Below are 23303 nucleotides of genomic sequence, written 5' to 3' on the forward strand. Positions count from 1 at the left end.
TATGATCAAATTAGGGTCGTTAGCATATGTATCATTTTAAGCATTTATTATTTCTTTGCAGTGGTAAAACTCAAAATCCATTACCCTAGCTATGTTGAAATGCACACTATTGTCAGCTATAGAGCCTCTACTGTGCAACAGAACATCCGATCTTATGCACCTATTTAGCTGTAATAATCCAAGGTATAATTAACACTTTGCAAATGAGGAAGCTGAGTTTAAATGGGTGAAATAATTGACCCATTCCACAGCCAACATGAGACTGAACCTGGATTACTAGGTCCCAGAGATGTCTCTAGCCATGCCACACAGCCCAAAGGAGAAACATGTGAAACCATCTACATTCTATTATGCAATTTTATTTTCGTGGATGTAGAAAAATATGTATTTTACTTGGTGGAAAGAAAAAAATATATAGATGCTTCCTATTTTTCCTCACAATTTTTCTTAAGTTGCTTTTAAGAAAATGAATTTAAAGTATTCCATCATATGGGCATATGATTAGCTCCTAACTGTAGGCCACTTGGACAAGAAGAAATTCTGCATGAGCCTTTTTGTGACAAAGTCTCTCTCTGAATTTCTAATGATTTCCTTTAAAAGTGGACTTACAGCCAGATATTGTGGTGCATTCCAGCACTCCAGGTCACTGAGGCAGGAGGACTGCAAGTTCAGGCTCAGCCTGGGCAACTTAGCAACTTGGTAAAACTATCTCAGGGAGGGAAAAAAGGGCACGAGAGAGGGAACAGTGTGTGCAGGCCTGGGTTCCACGCCCAGGACCGGAGGCCTTCACTGAAACAAAAGAAACCATAAATCTCTCTCATAAATCAAGATGGGAACGATGGTGGGGTGGCAGGGTCCACGAGGCACAAGACAGGGTCAGAAAACAGGCTGCAGTTGAGGGCGGCTAGGCAGTCACACTCCGGTCACTACGGTCGCCACCTGGAACACATCCCAGCTATGCCGTTTCAGGTTCTAAGCTCAGGTGGGGCCTTAGCAGACCGGGACAGCTCCAGATGGGTACATCTTGCAACACAATTCCTGGGGCCTGGCATGTGGCACAGGACACACATCTGCTAGTGGGAGAGATGCCAGGTTCTCAGTTCTTGCTTTTCTGTGCAAAGCAAAGTTGTGCTTTTCTTTGGCTATTCAGTCACACACTTAAGTCTCATGCTATGGGTGAGGCAAAGTGATTCAAAGGAACAAGCATACCTGGGGCTTATAAGCAGTTTATTTAAAATTATTATCTAACAAAAAATAAAATAGAGCTGTATCTTTTGAAGTACAAGTTACAACAACAGAATGACAAGGTTTGTAACAGGTTTGGCAAACCTGGCTTTCTCTTTCACTAATAAAGAATTAGCTTTGCAAACAAAATTCCTTTCTAAGTGATGGGACTCCCTGGCTCGGTGTAGTAAGCAACAACAAAAGCAAATACACAGCACTTTGTGCACATCAGGAACTGTCCTAAGCATATTTGCTCCTTACAATAACAATTTTGTCATCCCAATTTCAGTGATTAGCAAGCCATAGCTAGAGAGATTAAGAAATCTGCCAAAGGTCGTATATTGAGTAGGGGGCAAACCTCACATCTGAGCCCAGCATGCGGCACCCACACTCCTGTTCCTACCTGTGGGCCCTCTTGCCTCCCACAGCATTCAAAGTTGGCTGGTGGGAAGAGGGTCTGAAGGCCGACAAAAGGGGAAAAGTGGAGAATTGTTCAATTTACATGCACACCAGATTTCACGGGTAAAGTTAAGATTTTTTGTATATCCAAATACACTGTCAGCAATACTAAAAGATGGCTGATAATCTGAGATAGAATATTTGCAATGGAAATAAACAACCAGAACACACATAAGAAGAAATCACCCCAGTAGATAAATTGGCAGATGCTATGACCTGGACAGACCACAGAATCGCTGGTGAACAAATGAAGATCCCAAGCAATAATCCAAGACTGCAAGTTAAAAACAAGTCATTATTTTTAAGCTAACCAAACTGACATTTAGAAAAGAAAGACAGCATACACTCGGTGGAGGCGAACCTCTGGCCCGTGTGCTACAGTGAGCTGTCTGCACCACTTCGACAGTGTCTAAAAGGTTTGCCACCACCGGCACATATACTGCAGGTAAGACCACGGTGAGATGAGCATGCTCCTATCTGTCTAGAGGAGAGATAAAGCTGTACGCTTTTTGGAAAAAAAGCAATTTGGAAAAAAAAGATCCTGAAAAATCTGTCCATTTCTTTTCTTAGTAACCCTAAATAGAAATGCACTATTGGGAAAGAATCAGTGATGCTGTTTCCACTTTTTAATATAAGAACACTGGTTGCATTTATTGCAAATGCTAGATATATTTTTTACAATGTGGTTAAATATCCAACAAGAGAATTGGTTATATACAGTGGAATACCAGGCTGTATTAATTGGATGAGTGTATATTTAGATGGAAAACAATGACATGAATGTAACAACACAGACATGTTAAAGAACATGTTATTGTGGTAAGTTTCAAACATGTAGAAAAGAGGAAAAGAATGATAAAATGTGCAGCCCAGACATGCACTATTTAGACTCAATAACTTTTTCCATATTTATATTATTGGGTTTTGTGTATGTTTGTAGAACAATTTCAAAACAGTCATGTATTATTTTTAGTTGGCACAATAATTGTACATATTTACAGGGTACAGTGTGATAACTCAAAACACATAATGATCAAATCAGAGTAATTACCCTCTTAAACTTGTATCATTTTTTTATGTTGGTAACTTCTGGCTGCCTCTCTTCTAGTTTTTTATAAAATATCTAATAAGTTGCTGTAAGCTATAATTACCCTGCTACACTGTGGAACACTAACCTATTCCTGACATCTCACTAGACCTTGGTACCTGCCGGGGTGTGGATCTGGAACGTCCCCATGGGCTCCAAGGCTGTTGGCTTGTGGGGTAGTGCACTACTGGGTGGTGGCGCAGCCTTTAGGACGTGGGGCCTAGTGGAAGGAGGTGAGGTCCCGGGGGCCTGACAAGGACTTTGGGACCCTTGGCCCTCCTCTCTCACTGCTCACTTCTCACTGGCCATGAGGTGAGCAGCTGCCCCGGCACGCTCTCCCCTCCATGATGCGCTGCCTCACACAGCTCAATGGAGCCAATAATCGTGGGCCACAATCTCTAAAACTGTGAGCCAAAACAAATCTTTCCTTTTACTAGTGGATTTGTTTTAGGTGTTTTGACGCAGCAGCAGAAAGCTGACCACCACAGTGCCAGTGCTGCAGCCTCCCTCTATACCTCTTCCCATTTCTCCTCTAGAGTTCTCCCTATTCAATGCTCCCTTTCTGTGCAAAATAAACTTCCTTAGCTCCCATGAGTGATAACATGTGGTGCTTGTCTGTCTGTGCCTAACTTGCTTCACTGAACATGATGTTCTCCAGTTCTAATTATTTTGTTAAAAATGACAGGATTTCATTATCATATGGGTGAAAAATATTACACAGCGTATATATACTTTGGCCATCATCCATCAAGGGACACCATGGGTGTACCTTGGCTTTTGTGAATAATGTTGCAGTAAACACGGGAGTACAGATATATCTTCTCATATATTCTTAATGGCAAGAATCAGGATATATTCATTCACTGAAAATGCATTTATTGGGCATCTAAATGGGCCAACCTAGGTGCTGGGTACAGAGCAGTGAATTGCATGGGTGGGGCTGAGTGTTATATATGTCTGTGTGGTGTCATGTGATGTATGGTGGATGTAGTAAACTAGGGAGGAGGAAAGGAATGGAGGTCCTGTATCCTACAGCACAGCCACCTAGGACCCCATGTTAAGAGGGAACACTTCCTTCTGCCTCCTCCACTGCCTCTGAAATGAGGTGACAGATACAGGACACACAGGTAGATCAGAGCTGGGGAGGAGGCAGAGCAGGCAAAATGAGAATCAAACTTCTGTGACCTTGCCACCAATCTAGGGACACTGCCGTTTTCCATGTGTGGGCCGGGCCAGGCACTGTACTTCCATTCTCCTGGCTCCATCCTCTGTCAGTGGAAATACTCCCCACCTCACAAGCGGGCATGGAGGATTCGAATGGATGTGCCTAAGACCACAGTACAGCGTAAAAGGCATTCAGTAAGTGGGAGCTGCCAGTGGCCCATCCTAAAGACCCACACTCTGTCACCAAGGAGACCAAGAAGTCAGTTCTGCCTGGTTATGGTCAGGCAAGTTGTCTGTACAGAAGGCAGGTAAGAGAGTCCAGGAGAAGGCTAGCAGGAGGCCGAGGCCCACTGACTGTGGAGCATGTGGCCGACATCATGCTATGCACCAGCCTTTCTCAATCCCCACAGCCCTGCAGGCCGCTCTGACTACTGCCCTCCTCAGATGAAGCCCAGGAGGCCCAGAAAGCCAGCTAAGCTTGCCCAAGGTCACATAGCTGAGAAGTGGGACTGCAACCAAGATCTAAAGGCAAACTCATATTCTGCTGGCTTTCTTGGAGGTTTCAAAGGCCCAAAATGAGGCATTTCCTGCCAGCCCCAGTAAGGGGAGATGCCACAGGCAAAAATCTGGGAGTTGCCAGAGAAGAGGGGCATAGAACACACTGCCTCTTTCTTCTGTCAGGCCAGCTTTGGAAGACAAACACTTCCTGCTTCCAAGGGAGCTAGAAATCAGAGAAGTAAGATCAGGTCCCGGGCTCTGTACAAATCCTCACAATTCAAGGCCTGCTGACACCCACCTAAATCTCCTCAAGGCTCCATGCTCCCCCATAAAGGGACATAGTTGGCCCCAAGAACATAGAAGGCAGGAGTCATCCGTCCCTAGGAAAGCGCTAGCTTCAGGTAGAAAAGGGACAAGCTAGTGAGCACAACAAGGAAATCTCCAGGACCCCGCAAAGTGCACTGTGGGAGGATTACTCAGCTGTCACACAGCAAAACCAAAGCCCAGTCCCCAGAAATGGCTAGTCGCCCTCAAATCCATTCACCCTTAGCCCATCGCCCTGCCCACTCCCATCATCAGCACAAACAGATATCTGCCACACTACCAATTAATGGCCCCTGAGACACTTGGAAAAATGTTAATAATAAAATAAGTCAAGCCAGGGCTGGATGTAGCTCAGTGGTAGAGGGCTTGCCTAGCACACACAAGGCCCCAGGTCCAATCCCTAAAATAAATGAAGGCAAACATCCTTGCTCCTTGCTAATCTTTCATCATGTCTGGTGACCACATTCTGGGGAAGGAAACCAGAAGGGGTGGGTGATGTCTGCAATATGGGTATTTTCTCTCTCAGCACAGCGGCGCTCACTGGCTAAAATCAAACAGTCACCCACAGGGTTGCATTTATTATCAGCTAAATGCAGATCAAAGGATTGAGGCATGTGAGGAAAACACAAGGGGCCCAAAAAAGCAGTGGCCTAAGGGTTGGGAATCCCTATCCTCACAGATGTTTGGCAAAAGTACTTCCAAATGGGGTTTGTCATAAGTAACATGATTATTAATCACTCAAAGCACCACTGAGTTAACTGGATTTTAATTTGATGGAAAATGCTTTAAATTGTCTCTGGACCCCAGAAAGAAACACTTTCAACTGTGGCCAAAAAGGAGTGCAAAAACACTGGGGTGCATTGAAAATCAAGGATTGAGTCACACACAGCAGAGTCCCCTTCTCTACTCAAAGTCATATACTTTGAATGGCCTATTCCTCAGTAACCCCCCACCCACCCACCCACTGGATGCATAGGCATCCTAGAAGTAGCAAACCTTCCTGCAGGGAAGGGCTCCTGAGCAGGCTAAGAAGTCTGCAAAGTATTACCCCTGGCCCCAGCACACATCAGAGGCAGCCAAACCACCCATGTGCAAACGCCCCAGGTACTCACAGCTCACTCTGTCCTCTTTAATCCTCCCTTCAGTGCACTCAAATCTTGACAAATGCCCTGATGGCTCCTAATCCCACAAGAAGCTGCTCCTCTGGCCATGCCAGGCTGACTTGCCACAACCCACCCTTGAGAGCACAGTGGGGCACGGCAATACGCAATGAGCCACACACCTTAGAGACCTCTTCCCAGCAGCTTTGACAGGACGCAGGATGCAAGGCAGCGCGCTTCACCACTGTTCTGCTGCAATTCCTGTCCAAGGTCTGGTGAGAGAGGAGAATAGAGAGCAGGAGCTACACAGCCCAGGGCCAGACTGAAAACGTTCAGGGGCTTTGTTCTAACTCTGCTCTGCTCACAGATGTTGCAACTTGCCTTCTGCCAGGCAGCCAACTTCACCCGGGAGATCTGTTGTTCTAATCCGCCCAGCTGGGGTGACCTTTGAAACCTCTGGCAGCCTCTGAAGCGACTCTCAATGGAGTCCTGGGAAATGGAAGTTCACAGGCTTTCACATGTTGAGAGCAGCAAAATCCACTCTGAGTACTGAGCAAAGGGAGGATCCTATCAAGCACAGAGCTGAGTCCTTGCATGGGCTAGGCATTCCCACAACTCCACATCTGGCCTCGGATTACTACCCAGTGCTCAGGAGCTATTTGCTCCCCCCACCCAGCCTTTTCTTCTTTAAGCTGCAGATGCTCTGTTTATGATCCCCAGAGTTAAGAGGTAATTTGGGGAGAAGGATGGAGTGGGAACAGGAGTGCTGCAAGGCTAGGAAGGGACCTGGCTGAGACTTGCATCAGGTTCACATGGACCATGAATCCCAGAGAGCCCCGGGAGCCCCCCGGGAGCATACCACTACAGTGTGGCCACAGCTGATGCCCAAGCCAGACCTCTGAGTTCCAAAGGAAACGCTCCTCCTGTGTGACTTGCACTCTGGGATAGACTATGGACATCTAGGTCAGGACTGACATGAACGTGAGCTCCCTTGAATGGTGGATGCTTGAGAAACTGCTACTCTGTTAGGGAATGCCCAGTTTAGTGGACCTAGGAGACAGTCAGTAGTTCTCGAACATATGAAGAGGTGTCAGAAGCTCTCAATACTCCTCAAAGTCATTAAGGACCCCAAAACGTTTCTGTTTGTAAATCACTGCTGAAGAGTTTAGTATATCAAACCAGATGTGATGGTGTACATCTGTAGCCAGAGTGCTCTGGGTTTCAGGCAAAAGGACGACAAGTTTGAGCCCACACTGGACAACTTTGTAATAGAGTGAGGCCTTGTCTGAAAATAAAAACTAAAAAGGGATAGGGATGTAGCTCAGTGTGAAAGCACTGGGCTCAATCTCCATTACTGCCCCCTCCAAAAAAGGTATTACAAATTAGTGTATTACAGTGAAGTACTACTTCACCATAAAGAAGACTCAGGAAAAAGTTATTTGTAGGAAAATGGATGCATTTGATATAAATGAGATAAATCAGACACACTAGCTTAAATATATTATGGTTTCTCTTATATGAGAAACCAAAATATAAATAAAGAACAAACTAAAAGACAGATCTTTTGCATATGAGAAGGGGACCAAGAGATGGTGGGGCAGGAGAGGGAGGGGCGGTAGGAATGAAAAAAAGAATTGAGATACATTACCAGTTCCCAGGAGGAAGGTAATCACTATGTACTACAAATAAAAAATAATCGTAAACAAAGCAATAACCAATAAGTCAGTGTACCGATCCAGCAGTCTAGATAAGATAAAAGGGGCAGAAAGAGGCCTGTTTCTTTCCTTCGCTCTCGCTTACTGCTTTTGCTGATTTCTGCCCCCATGCACGGCTGCCCTCTGCCAGGGGTCACCTGCCTGGGAGCCAGCCGATGATGGACTGAAACCTCCACAAACTGTGACTTAAATAAAAATTTGCCCCTTTAACTTTAGGTGTTGGGTATTTTGTCTCAGCAGCGAGATGAAAGTAACTAACGCAGGGGACAAATGAGGGAGAGGGTGAATTGAACTTAACGTCATTTGTGCTTCCAGAGACAAAGGGTGGGCCAGACATGTGCCGCCTGAGGCGGATGAAAATATTCTTAAGTCAGTTGAGTCCTGGCCCAGACTGAATGAAACCCCAGTGTCCTGAAGGCCTTACTCAGGGAGATGTTTCAGCTGTTTATGGCTAACAAAGGAAGGAACCAAAGCAGCACCGCAGGTCAGCCCTGGTGAGCACGGTGCGTACCAGGCCTGGAAAGTCATTTTGAACTGAACAGAACAAGGAACAATGATCTGAACAAAAGTTATGTCTCTGAAACCTAAGTTACAGTGGGCACCTAGGAACAGCTAGTGTGCTAGGCATTAAATATAACCCTGCAAGATCAGAAAAATGAACCAGAACCTGTGAGCCAGTCTAAAGGGGGGAAAAAATTAATTCCTACACTTAGGCTTACCAAAAAAAATGTCCAAATACAAAATGGCTTCCTGGACCTTCTGGCCTCGCTGAGAGCAGGCTGAGTATGCTCACCTCATCCTTCATTCTTCAGTCTGCACTGCACCGTGGCAGCCGGCAGGGTGCATCTGAGGGACGTCTGTGTCCCTGAGTGAAACCTGAGCTACAAGGGACTTAGATAAGGAGATTATACAGAAACCATTGTTCATTTTCTGTTAGTCGATTCTAAATACTCTGTAATGCTGTCATTCTCTTAAATGGTTTTACATTGTTTTGATATTCTTAATGCTACAGTATTTGAAGTTGTACTCAAGGACTTCAAGGAAAGAGTCAATATGGTAACTACTTTTAGGTCGGAATTATCTGGTGGTGAAACACTATTCTGCTTAAATGGTTATGTTTTGATCTGCGCTGTTTTGCTGTTATGCCCTCTTTTTTCTCAATCTCCACTCCATTATTTACTTTTTTATTTTTATCCGTTTAATTAAAGGGAAAAAATAGCAGGATATAATATAGTAACCCACTTTGACTTTCTATTATCTCGATTTGAAGCCCTGTATTACTCTCACCATCTTGTTTTTGACTGATGTTCCCCTATTCTGTTTTGATGGATAGTATCAGGTTCGAAAGTTTAGGCATCAGCTGAGAAGATAATGAGATTCATTATAATGCCCATTCTCGTTGACTTTTATCTACTTTTGAAGACCTACAATGTCTCCAATGTGTTGGTTTTGTCGGTTTTGTTCTTTACTATTTTGTTCAATTGTATTATAACTAATGATATAGGCAATTCTATTAGAGATAGTGGGAGGCATTATGGTAACCATTGATGATCACCTTGTATTATGTTTTTATACTATCTATTATGTCCACCCTTTTGACTTGACCGATTCTGTCCTGTTATGTCTCATTTGGTTTTGCTCTCTTCCAAAAAAGCAATAAGAACCGTGGGAGCAATGAAACCCAAAATGTGTAATAGTCATTGTATAAAAGAGAGGAAAAGAAAGTGCTCTAAACTATATAACTGCATGTATATTTAAGTGTATAAGATAGAAAATGATATCACAGAGTTTTATTGGATCATTGAACAGAACTGTTTGCAGTATCATTGTTGGAATGTCCACTCTACAAGCTTTAATTTTGTGACTTGAACAATTATTTTTAAGATGGCAATATGTAATCCATTAACTAGTGATTTCCTACTGATCATTTTTTTCTTCTGTAAATCTGTATAACTTGTACCCTTTCACTTTTTTTCTTTTCTCCTTAAATAAAAAAAAAAAAGAAAACTAACATATTTAATTTTTACTACACGTGCTACTGAAGTGAGCACAGTGACACAATATTATGAAAGAATATTTAACAATAAAAATGAATAAACTGACACATACAACAATATGAATAAATCTTAAACATTATGATGAAAGAAATTTTATGATAGGCAAATTTAACCTGAGATACAAAAGAATCAGAAGAGTAACTACCTGTGAGGTGGGTAGGGATGGACCATGCTGGGGAAGTAGAAAACTTTCTGGATAATTGTGTGCTCTAAAGTTTCAGAATGGTTTGGGTTACATACTTGCACACTCAGTAAATGTATACATTCTTACATGGTAAGAAAAAGACTATAACAATAATTGAAATGAAAGCCTGATTGCATTAAGAGTAATTATTAATGCTGGTATTTACTGTCACTATAAACAAAATGAGTATCCTTTCCAAATGACTTCTAACTAGTTAACAAAGAATTGTCTTTTTTATCAAGTTACATGTGAATTGTCTTTTAGTTAAATTTTGCCCCAAACTTGGATATTCCATCATCATTAAAAACAAACAAAAAAACCACTGGGGCTGGGGATGTTGCTCAGTGGTAAAAAGCACCTGCTTACCATGCACAAGGCTCCGGATTCAATCACCAGCTATGTGAAAGTTTTTTTAAAAGAACACATGAAACACTTTCCCATGTACCCAATATTGCTAATTGTAAGTAAACTATATGTGAGATAAAATAACATCAACTGCTCTTTGAGAGCTTTGGAGAAAATATGGCATAAGTTTATCACTCACATCTGTTTGTGTTCTGGTCTCCACGCTTACTGTTGTGGGAATATAGGAAAATTAATTTCTATAAGTCTCACTCTCCTCATTTCTAAAAAGGGAAAGACAATGATCATTTCCCCTTTTCACATTCAAAATAACCACGTGTGCTTATTCTGAATATGAAATGAGACATTTCATTTTAAAAACATCACAGCAAAAAAAAATTTAAAAAATCACAGGAACTGGTACATATAAAATAATAAATATGTTTCTTTTCCTTGTGGTATTAGGATTGAACTCAGGATCTTTCTACTGAACTATATCCCCAACTCATTATTATTATTATTATTATTTATTTTGAACCACAGTCTAAGTTTATAAATTGGCCAGATCAGATTTAAACTTTTGATACTCCCATCTCAGTCTCCCAGAAAGTTTCCACTTTAAAAAAAACAAATGCATAGCTGGGCAGAGCGGTGTATATCCGTAATCGGAGCATTGGAGACACTGAGGAAGGAGGAGCACCTCGAGTTCAAGGCTGGGCTGGACTGCATGGCCTGTCTCAAAAGAAAAACAAAAATAACAACACAAACCAAAAAAATCTCACAAGGGTATGTAAGACATAACACATTTCCAGAATGCGCAGTTCAAGTGGGTTTGCTGAACACCAACATAGCACCCCCTTGTCAAGTGCCAGGCTTCCTCTCTCCTAGCATCTCTGTTCTCAGTCACTCCAAGACCAGCAGGGCACACTCAGGGAGGGGCAGCCACTCCTCCATCCCGTGAGCCCGGGACACACAACTGGGGAGTACGAGCCTTTCCCATTGCTTCCAGCCCAGGACCCCAAGGAAGGACAAAGAGCTGCTTTCAGACAAGTGACAATCTCTGAAAAGCCTTAGTTTCCTCCTCTGCACAACAAGGTTGCTACCAACACTTCACCACCTGCAGCACTGTGACAAGGCCCAGCAACAGTCACTAAGCGCTGCCTGCCGCAGATCAGTCTGTGGCACAGAACCTCCATCCACGGAGCTGTTACTGTTAATGTTGTTTTTGTTTTCTTGGCACCAGGGATTGAATTAATGGTGTTTTTCATCTTTAAAATTTCTGCCACAAGTTCACAACTTGAGTCTGGACCAAAAGTGGGAATCAGGAGTCAGCGCCCGAGGGTGAAAGAGCGCAGGGGAGTCAGTGCCCTACTGCCTAAGCACTGGCTGCTAACGGCAGACGTGCTGAGAGACCAAAGCAATGAAGAGACAGAGGAAGCCAGCACTGCACAAAGTGCAATTAGGGACTTGGGGCAAAATGTGCCTTCAATGACGGCAAGACAGAGGACCCGACTTCCCCACAACTCCGAGGCCTGAGGAAGGGGTTCCTACGTATGCTAAGGCAGGCCAGAGCCAACCAGAACGTATCCAGTGCGCCTGGCCTTTCTCAAAAGTTACTAACACGTGAAAACATCAGTTAGGAAACAGTCCACCCATGCACTAAGCACTTGCTAGCTCCCTTAATGACACTGTTCATCCAATGGTGTTTAGAGCACATGCCAGGATCAGCTATAGGCAAAATAGTGGTTATGCCTAAGAGGACCATAATTAGATCAAGATGAATTCCTACACTTCTCCTCCCCACCAGCCAGAACTTAATAATTTGAGTCACTATGAGACAGGAACCTTAGGGGATTTGGGGGGCCAGAAAGTAGGGGCTAGCGGGTAGGTCTAAGTATCCTGTTGGTGTTGTGGAGCCAAAAAACAGAAGGGAGACCCAGAAAGCTGAAGGAGTAAGGGAAAGGTCACCTCTCAGTGTCAGCTGCCCTGCCCTGCCCTCCCTCCTCCTGGATGCTGCTCATTAGGAGCACCTAGAAAAGCCCTAGGCGGGAAATGAGCCTTGGACCTGGCTGACGGCTTGCTTCCTTGAAGGTGCTCCAGAATTGGAGCTCCAGACTGGCTGAAGGTCCCGCTCCTCCCTGGGCTGCCCTGATTATGTGCTGCTTCTCTGCTTTCTGCAGGAAGCAAGCTCCATAAGGATGAGCTGAAGGGACAGATACAGAGGACACCAAACAAGAAGGACCCCGGGGCCTGAGAACAGGGATACAGGCAACTGGCCCCTACAGGAGCTCTCTGACCCTCCCACCTAGCTTAAGAGAGATGCCAGTGTCCAAGGCCTGTTTCTCCCAGAACATATTTTGGTGGCAGAGGAGGCCGGAGGAAGATGCCTCTACAGGTACTCTGCCTTTGTATGTACCAGCTTCAGGCATTCAAGTCTCCAAAGAAGAGGGGAGGAGGAAGCACTGCAGACCTCCTGAGGGTTACAGTGATGTGGACACACAGAAGGGTGAAGACTGCCACCAACCAGTGCCCACAGTTCATGCTGGAACCCCCTGGAGTGAGAGACTGTCTCTGGCACCCATGTGGCCCCAGCACACCCGTAGTCAAATCCAACATCCCTTGCTGAGAAGCCTGGGGTGCTGTTTTCCAAATCCTCCTCCTTGTGGCACAGCACAGAAAAGCACTGAGGAATGGACAATCCGGTTAATGGATTCTTTTAGGCTCTAGTATGAGGTGCAAATTTCCAATTGTTTTCTAATTACTCCCATCCATACAGTCTGAAGCCTCAGGCCAAAACCCAAGGCCTGGCAAACTGTCCTGGATTTTGCCTGTTCCTCCCGGCCCTGGTTAGCAATGAGAGGAGTGCCAAGTGTGTAGAGAAGGGGAAGAAGAAGAAATCAGTTCTGCATCTCTGCGTGGCAGAAGCAGGGAGGTGCTAACACCAGGTGGTTTGTCTCCACGTGATCTTCAGGTTGGCTGCTTATGCTAGAGACAGAGAATAAAGCCTGCATTTTATCCCAGGGTAGAGTCAGACCTACATGATAAACACAGCTGGAGTCACCACCAGGCCAACAACAGCAAGAATAAAGTTACAACTGAAGAGTAAGTTAGCTGGTAACTGCAAGGCAGTGGATTTTGCTGCAATTGTTACAGGCAGCTGAGTTAGAACTATTACAGGCAGTCAGACAGGGCTGGGCCCTCAAGGAGGCAGTGCAGAACACAAAGTGTCCTGTAACCTTGGAGGAGACAGACAACTCCTGCTGTGAGCCATGCCTCAAGATAAAAGATCAAACAAATACACTGGCATCCTAAGGATTGATATTCTAAATAGGTTTCTACCACCCTAAGAAAGCCAGGAGTCACCATTCCACCATTATGGAAGTCACTGCTCTTTAAGCTATCTGACTTGCTTTCAGATTTGTCCCCTATTTAGTCAATTTTACCTGAGCAATTAACCTTACTGTTGACCAAAGTTCTGTCCCACCTCCTGCCCACTTGTCTTGAGAGTTCCTGTGTTTTCCCCATTTAAGACCTGTCTCACTTTGTGGTTCTGCTCTATAAAAGTGCCTAGAGAAAACAGTCTTTGGCAACCCATTCAGAACCCTTTCTGTCTCTCTCAGACAAAGCTTTCTTTCTCTCAATAAATATATTCTGCTGTTAACCTCCATTTTTTCTAAAATTTATTCTTTGAGGGAACACAACTCATACCAGACATATGGTAGCTGAGAGTTTTGTTCCCTTACATCAGAATAATCATAGTGCAGGCTTTTTGTCGGATGTGCTGGATTTGAACTATTCCTCTATCACTATGCTGGATGACATTGGTGACTTGCTTAATCTCTATACATCCCAATTTCCTATCTGTAAATCTGCTTTGTAGGGTGTGTGATTAGAGGCAATTTCAAGTATCTAATGCAAACCTGACACTCAAAGTTCCCAATATATTGTAACTGTAACATGTAAAGTCATTTCTAACAATGCCAACCACTCAGCATGCACTCAACAAATGGTAACTATAGTCCTGTGGCACATAGTGACATTCTGGTCAAGAAAGGACTGCCTATTCAATAGCCATAAGATTATTATGAAGTGGAAACTTTCCTGTCACCTAGTGACACTGTACCCACTGCAACATCACAGTGCACTGGCTGACTCGTGTGTCTGTGGGCTGCTAGTGTAAACAAACCTGCTTCGCTGCCAATCCCATGGAAGCACAGCACATAGAATTATGTGCAGTACTTGATGGAAAGGGCTATATTGCTGGTTTATGTACTTATTATTATTAGTGTGCTCCTTCTACATATATATATTCTAAAAGGACACCCTCATATAGCTCGTTTACCATCTCCTCTTTCTCACTCTCATTCTTTGTGTCTCTCAATTTTTGTTCTTCTTTTCTTTTTAGTACTAGGGATGGAATGCAAGGCCTGGTGTTTGCTAAGCAAACTCTATATGACTGAGCTATGTATCCAGCCCTTTTTATGTTATTATGAGGCAAAATTTTGGTAAGTTGACCACATCTGTCCACAAACTTGTAGCCCCATGGTTCAGTCTCCCTAACTAGCTGGGATTACAAGTGTGCACCACCATGTCTGGCATTAGCATGTCTCTTGGCTTGCATCATTTTCTCTCACGCTGGATTTACTCTCTTGCTGTTTATCACATGCTTTACCTTCTTGTTGCTGAGACAAACTAGACCGTGCCCACAGTTTAAAGGAGAGGCTTATTTTGGCTCACAGTTTAAGAAGTTTCGGTTCATGGTTGGCTGACTCCAAGACAGAAACAACCTGGTGGAAGGACATAGTGCAGATGAAGGCTGCTCATGTCCTGGCGGCCAGGAAGAAGAAAGAGAAGGAAAGAGCTGAAGAAAAAACCCATCCTGGCCTCCGCGAGCTGGCCCCTGCCACTGGAAGACTTGCTCCTTGTGGGCAGCCCGAGTGGGCAGAGAGAACCAGCCAGATCTGCCTCCACCTGCCAGCCCCTGCCATTGGAAGGCTTGTTTCCTGTAGGTAGCCAGCATGAGCAGGGACACACAGCCCAGTTAGCCCCGTGCACCAACAGGCCACCACTGGAGACACTTGCTTTCTTGTGGCAGCCATTGTCCACTGGGAGAACCAGACAAACACACCCCTGTGTGCCTGCCACCATTGGGGGACTCCTGGTGTAGACATGCAGGTTGAGAGAAGCACTCCTCCACCATGCACCCTGGCCATCAGGGAAGCCCCAGTGTAGCTTCAGGGGTCTTGGAGAAGTCCACTCCATGCCCTGCTACCTCCCTGGGAACCTGGGGTCGGAGAAACCCTGATACCTGTCCCAGTCCCCTATACATTGGAAGGTTAGCCAACATGAAAAGTACCTGGGACTCCACAACCAGCTTGTTGGGAGGAACCCAGGAGAATGTCAAGATGAAGGAACAAAAGGCAATCTCAGACCTCCAGTCACACAGAAAAAGTGTGGGAGATATGGGAGAAAATGGAAGCCACACACCTGAAATCTCCAAAAGTATAGCCACTGAAGGAATGCAACAATTTCTTAAGACTGTAAAAGTAATCAGATCAGAAATGATGTCTCAGGTAAAAGAAATCACAAAGATAATGAAAGAATTACTGAGAATATCTAAAGAACACATAGATTTTTAAAAAGGAGCATAGGAAAATGATAGGAACCTTCAATGAACAATATAGAAAGAAATTACAATGCATAAAACAGATTCAAAGAGATATCCAGGAAATTTAAAAGTCAATCAAAACTTGGAAAAATAGCTTGAAAGAGACTGTAGACTTTTGAGACCTTGAAGACAGGATTGCAACTAGCAATCATTAAAGGAAAAATCTCTTAAAATTAACAAGGAACCAACACAAACTATTTGTTTGATGAATTAAACTTAGTATGGTTATCTATCTTGCACACTTAAACATACATACAGTTATATCCCTTAGAGCACTTTCTTTCCCTTTCATTATTTGATTGCCCATTTTTATGCTTTGATTTTATAACTTGAACAACTACTTCTAAGATAACAATGTGTAATTTATCAACCATTGATTTCTTACTGTTATTTTTTTGACTAGTCATTTATTACTGTTATGTTTTTGAAATTCTGTATTATTTCTATACTTTTTTGTTTTGCTTTTTTTCCTCTAAATAAAATCTTTAAAAAACTAGGAACCAGGAAATAACAATTCAATGGCTGCAAAATGATGCAAAGAAAAACAATTTAAGAATGATAAGTATCAGTGAAGAAGCAGGGGTCAACACAAATGAAATAAAAAGGTTATTTACAGAAGTAATAGCAGAAAACTTTCCAAACATGGGGAAAGGACGTGGCACACAGATAAATGAAGCATATAGAACCCCAATTAGCCATAACCAAAGTAAGTCTACACTCAGACATATAATAATCAACATCCTAGAAATTCAGCCCAAGAACAGAAATTTTTTTTTTTTCTTTTTGGTACTAAGGATCGAACTCACAGTCTCACACTTGTTAGTCAGGTGCTGGGCCACTGAGCTATATCCCCAGCACAAGAACAGAATATTAAAAGCTGTTAGAGAAAACAAAGATCACCTATAAAGAAAAACCCACCAGAATCATGGCAGACTTGTCAACATGAACAATCAAGTCAAGAAGAGTTTGGAGTGTAGTATTTCAAATCCTGAAAGAAAATAACTTCCAACTGAGACTGATGTACCCTGAAAAACTATCTTTCAAAACTGATAGGAAAATAAGGATTTGTCTTGAAACATGGCGGATAGATAAGCAGCAGAATACAGAGGCTCCCTGAGGCAAGACAACTCAGATGCCAGAATAAAACATTGTGGGGAGGTCTGGACAGAGGAAGATGGATCCTCTCGACCCAGGAAGAAACTAAAGGGAAAAGAGCTGGTCAAACATGCAGTCCTGGGCTACCATTGGAGCAGCTTAAGATCAGAGGATACAGCGCCCTCGCCGCAGTGCCCGAACTCACGCAGCTGCAAACCACCGAGCTGCCCAAACTCCTGTCGCTTTGACCAAGCTGACTGAACTCCCGCCACTGCTGGAACTGTGGTCATGCTGAAATCAGAGGTTGGTGAGCCCAATGGAGAATGAAGTCATCAAGGGACCTGCATTACCCGTGGTGAGTGCTGGGAATAAGATCCTCGCACGGGAAAGGGGCAACCAACTGGACGACATGTTGGAATTGGGCAGGACAGGCAGGAACATGGAACAGCAGTGACTTCAGTCTGTTGTTCCCTTCTCAAACCAGATTGGTGGGATATGGTTGGCCTGGGTCATGCCTCTGGTCAGGACCCAATAAGTCACCCAAACCAGTTCCTTACACGCAGAGCACACTAATGCAGTGAAAGCCCCTGCAGGTTGACTGACCCAGAGGGAAAGGGCCAGCATACGTAGCCCCTGCTTGCACCTCAGTGACTGATAGTAAACTAGAGAGGGCAGAAATCCCTAGCTATTATGCTTCAGAAGAACCATAAACAGCAAGGAAAGGGGCTGGGACCTCCTCTAAACACCTGTCTGGAAGAAACCAAAAACATGACAAGAGAAAGAAACAAGAAAAAGTCCCCAGGCCCCAGCCCTGAGAACATTGATCCAGGAGAGGTAAATATAAAAGAGACTGATGGCAGCAAACATGCAATACTAGACACGGCATCAGCGGACATAAAGAGATTCTTTGGGACCTCATAGTTGAGCTCAAAAGTGAAATATTTAATCAAGTAAAGCAAGATATAAGTAGAGTTAATAAAAGAAATGCTAAGTACCTCTCAAGAAGACACAGAAGAGTGGAAGAACCAAAAAAAGGAGAGAAATGTTGAATGAAGAATATAAAGAAAACCTAGGATACGTGAAGCAGATTTAAAGAGATTACTAGGAAATTAAAAGAAAACCTAGGATACGTGAAGCAGATTTAAAGAGATTACCAGGAAATTAAAAACTCCATTGAAAGCTGGCAGAACTGCTTGAAAGAAACTAAGGATAGACTATCAAAACTTGAAGACACGTTTGCAATGTGTGATCAGGAAAGGAAAAATCTCTTAAAAATAACAAGGAAACAAGCAGTAACATTACAAAGGCTAGAAGAGGACAAGAGGATCTAAAACTTGAGAATACAGAATGTGAATGAAGAAGTAGGAGTAAAAACAAAGGAACTACAAAGGCTAATTCACAGAAATAATTAAGTAAAACTTCCCAAACATAGGAAAAGGAAATGATATTCAGATGTATGAGGCATACAGAACTCTAGCCACCTACAACCAAAACAGAGCTACACCCAGACATATAATAATCAAGATCCCAGAAATTCAATATAAAAACAGAATATTAAAAGCCCTCAGAGGAAAGAAGCAGATAACCTATAAAGGAAAACCCATCAAAATCATGGCAGACTTCTTGACACAGAGATTCAAATCAAGAAGAGCTTGGAGCGAAGTATTCCAAGCACTGAAAGAAAACAGACTCCAGCCCAGATTGATGTACCCTGAAAAACTGCCTCTAGAAATTAATGGAGAACTAAGATGCTTCCATGACAAAGAGGAACTGGAGGAATTCATGACCACCAATCCAACCCTACATAGAATACTGAAGGACACTTTAGAGAAAGAAAAAAGTACCAGAATTTCATGAGCAGTGGCAGAGAAGCCTCAATGAATGCAGCAGAAAGTGGAATGAAGGAGAAAAGCTTACAACTAATGGCAGAAAAATAGCACAGAAGAAATGAGGCACAGAAAGTTGGCTATAATCTCTAACATAGATGGCCTTGATACACTAAAAAAAAGAAAAGAAAAGAAACACAGGCAGAATAGATTAGGAGGCAGAGTCCACTGAGATGCTCTATACAGGAAAAATAATTAACCTGAAAAAGGGTTTACAGACCAAAAATCAAATATGAGAAAACAATGTTCTATGTGACAGGGAACCAGAGAGTAATAGGGGCAACTCAACCAGCACCTGCAGATAGGTTGGAAAGACAGATTTTGTAGCTAAAGGAATACAACTTGAGGTCAAGTCCAGGAGGGAGAAGGTTCAGAACCACCTAGGGAAATAGCAGGTTGCCCCCTCAATCTAAAAACTGAGGGAGTTTGTGGGACCCAAAAATGCACAGTGTACCCTGTGGGAGTGAAAGGGAGGAATAGTCTAAAAAAAGAAGGCAGAGGATATTGTTAAGACTGTATCAGGATTTCACATTACTCATACTACTGTTTAGATAGATTATATTCTGTCCCAGTTTGTCTACTTGCACTAGATCTGAGGGCACAGAGAGCTATCACAAAAATAGCAGGTTATAGTACAGTAATTATCCTTAATTCCCTATTAACTTAATCTGAAGCCCTGTATAACTCATACTGTTTTACCATGACTGATCTTAGTTGAATCTGGTTTGTTAAGATTGCTGTTTGATATCAATGGGTTTTATTCAAAACTGTTATGATTGATAGCATCACATCTGAGAGTATGACAAGATTCACTATGATACCCACTCTGGTTTATTACCTACTTTTGAAGTTTTACACTATCTACAACTTTTTGTTTTTACTAATATTGTTACATACTGCTATATTCAATTATACTATACCTGATGATATAGACAATTCTACTGAAGATAACAAGAGGCAACACAGTAACCATTATAGAACACCTTGTACTATGGTTTTATATAACTTTTTCATTTCATGTGTTTATAGGAATATGCTTTGTTTTGTTTGCTTTGTTTTGTTTCTCCCTCTAATACAGGAAGGATAGAAACACATGTAGAGACTCATGCATGCATAGAACCTATAAACAGTTTATGAGAACTGATCTTATAATGCATGATGAATTTGAACAACTATTTTGAAGAAAAAGAGACACTACAGTACCCAGTGCTGATCCCATACTGTCATGATGTGAAATCCAGCAATACTATTATTCTTTGTTCAGAGTGATATTAGCCTGCTTTGGTTTATTTAATCTTAACATACATGAAGATATGGATAACTACATGTACATTTAAGGATTGTTAACCATATTACTTTTTGTTGGATAGTTGAACAGAACTGTTTGCAGTCTCACTGTTTGAATATTCACTTTTGTATGCTTCACTTTTATAACTTGAAAAACTATTTATAAGAGGACAATATGTAATTATCAATTAGTGATTTCTTACTTTTTAAAAATTATGTATTATTTCTACACTTTTTCTGTTTAGTTTATTCTTTCTTTAAATAAAATTTTAAAAAGAAAAGAAAAATAAGATACTTCCATGAAAAAGAACAACTTAAGGAATTCGTGACCACTAAACCAACCCTACAGAGAATGCTGAAGGATATTCTAGAGAGAGATAAAGATGACCATGGTTCCAGGAACAGCAGCAGAGGAGGGTCTCCAAACAGGACAGGCAACTGAATGAAGGGGAAAAGTTGAAGACCAACAGCAGGAGGATAGCATAGCAGAGATGAACCACTTGCAACCATGAATACAGATGGCCTCAATTCAGCAATTAAAAGATACACAGGGAGAGTGGATCAAGAAACAAGATAAATCAATGTACTCTATACAAAGAAATACATTTAACTCAAAAGGAAATTCACAGACTGAAAATAAAAGGAGAGAAAACACCTGCTCCACACAAGAGGAAACCAGAAAAAAGTTAGAGTAACTTGCCCATCAATCACAAAATGGAAAAGAAAGACATGATATACTCATGATGGAAAGCCACCCAGCTATAAAGTAGGATAATCTTGAGGCTTTTGTAGGTTAAATGGGTGCAACTAGAGATCATGTTCATGGGTGAAATTGCTTGAACTCATAAAAAACAGAAAGCCACTTGTAACTATGAAACATAAAAGCATAATAGATATTATGAAAATGACGGGGGAGTAAACATCTAGCAGAGGCAGGTGGTAATCACTTTTAATTTCTTATTGTCTTGTCTTGAACTTTTGTATCATTTTCATAATTTTGTTAGGTTTGGTTTTGTTCTGTCTTGTTTTGTTAGATTTTACTCTGTGTGATGGTATTGGCAGCTATTTTGAAGATAACAGGATGAATTATGGTAATCATTATTGGTTTCCTATTATTGTGTTTTGAAGTCCTATGATGCTTTTTTTGTTCAATTGGTTTTATTGTGTTGTTTTATTTGACTTTATTATGTGTGATGCTATGTAGTTATTTTGAAAAAAATAAGTCATTATGGTAGCCATTGTTGACTTCCTATTGTCTTGTTTGGAGTCCTATAGTGCTTTTATTCTTTTGTTTTGATTGGTTTTATTCTATTGTATTTTATTTTATTTTACTATGTGTGAAGGTATAGATAGCTATTTTGAACAAGAGATATTAACCATTGTTAATAGTAACCATTGTTCATTTCCTATTATCTTGTTTTGAAATCCTGTAATGTTTTCATTCTTTCATTTTGATTAGTTTTAGACTATTTTCTATTATTTGATTTCATTATGTGTGAAGGCATGGAGAGTTATTTTGAAGAAAATAAGAGACATTATAGGGGCCATTGTTGATTTTCTATTGTCTTGTCCTGTAATACTTTCATTCTTTTGCTTTGATTGACTTTATACTATTTTATTCTCTTTGATTTTATTGTGCATGAAGATATGGACAACTATTTTTTTTTCTTTTTTCTTTTTATCGGTACCGGGGATCGAACTCACGACTGCCTGCTTCCAAGGCAGGTGCTTATGCCGCTGAGCTAAATCCCCAGCCCCCAATATGGACAACTATTTTGAAAAAAAAAAAAAAAGAGAGAGAGACATTAGCCACAGTTGATTTCCTTTCTCTGAAGTCCTGTGTTGCTTGTATTGTTCTGTTCTAATTGGCTTTGTTCTGTTTTGTTTTGTTAGTTTTATTCTCTTTAAAATAAAAAAAGAACATAGTAACTCACCACCGCCAGTAACTCACCACCTAAGCAAGTCAGTAATAGCATGCCCATGATACAGTCACCTTCCAAAGCCTTGTCTCTAAGAACATGAGAGTTTTTGGGATGACATTCTAGATATTAACCATTACATTCTGTACTGGCCCCCAAAGATTCACAATTACCTTTCTGCACTTCCCTTAGCCTACCTCCGAGACTTGCCAAAGTTATAACAGTTCCAGCATTGTTACAAAGTCAAAACCCAGAGTCTCCTCTGAGTCTCAAGGTAAACTCTTTGCTGTAGGCACTGAAAAAATAAAAAAGTTAAACACTTCTAACCACAGTGGCACAGAGCAATGGTGGTGAACCTACAGCATGCATAGCTCAGCTAGCTGGTTGTTTGGTATCCCTGAAAGCTCTAAAAGGTTCGTCCTCAGGGGCATCGAGTATCCCATAGAGAAACAAATGCAGCCAAAGCAAGACCAGAATCCAGCAGGATGACCAAAATCCTGTAGTTCCGTATCCAGCAGCTTGGGGCAATTTGTGGCAAGACGTGACCTCGGAAGGCCTCTGACAGTCCTGACCCATGGCATTTCCAGTTACAGCGCACATGGCCTCTCCTGGGAGGGTTCTGCGCACTGAGGTCAGCTTTCCTTAGACATTCCACATTCCTGGGGTCTCCGCTGCAGTTTAGGCTTCACACAGCGCCCTCTCGGAAGCACACTGTCTGCCCCCCCACACACACACAGTCTTCTACAATTGGAGTAGAATCCTCACTGACTCCACAACTCTGAGTAGAGTGCTTGAAAAACCAGCACCACAGGGTGATGCCGAGGTTTGTCACCAACTTGAACAGCAGTCATGTCCCTTGGATCACAGCTGTGGGGAGCTCTGAATGTCAGAATGGCTGAGGATTGTGAAAAGAATCCCAGGAAACCAATTCCTTAGGTGGTCCTCTTGGAGCAGGATACCCTTGGGACTTGGTCCTGCAGCAAAGTTTACCTTACCTTTTTACTTGTAACCTTGAGCCAGTGAAGAGTGGGATTTCTCAGACTCCTGAGATTCCCGCACAGCACTATCCTGATGTAAAGCACTTGGCTTCTTTTAATGCTAGTATTTTCAACAGCGACATGATTCTTTCCCTCAACTTCATAAGGACTTTTCTGGCAAAACTCCAAATATTCCAAAGAGAAATGCCACTGATCCTGACTGTAAACCTGGTTGAAAGCAGCCAGAAGTACTCACACCAGAGCCCAAACATCAGGCTGCTTTTAGATTTCCTCCACCAGATTAATTAGTCCACTGC

The 23303-nt window shown here is 42.3% G+C and overlaps 1 protein-coding gene across 3 annotated transcripts in view; it reads right to left on the reverse strand.

Moving 5' to 3' along the window:
* Positions 1 to 23303, reverse strand: part of Mylk (myosin light chain kinase) — a 274928-nt gene that overhangs the window by 174443 nt on the left and 77182 nt on the right. The window contains exon 1 of one of the 3 annotated variants that reach the window (XM_063225096.1): positions 6039 to 6260. The exons of 1 other annotated variant lie outside the window; for it this stretch is intronic. The gene's annotated coding sequence lies outside the window, so the exon portion shown is untranslated. Of the gene's footprint in view, positions 1 to 5868; positions 5890 to 6038; positions 6261 to 23303 lie in introns of those variants that run through there. One more of the 3 variants, XM_063225098.1, reaches the window with a different exon arrangement.

Source organism: Cavia porcellus, unplaced genomic scaffold, assembly GCF_034190915.1.
Source record: "Cavia porcellus strain 051 isolate PalLab524CR breed Dunkin Hartley unplaced genomic scaffold, mCavPor4.1 scaffold_15, whole genome shotgun sequence".
Lineage (NCBI taxonomy): Eukaryota > Metazoa > Chordata > Mammalia > Rodentia > Caviidae > Cavia > Cavia porcellus.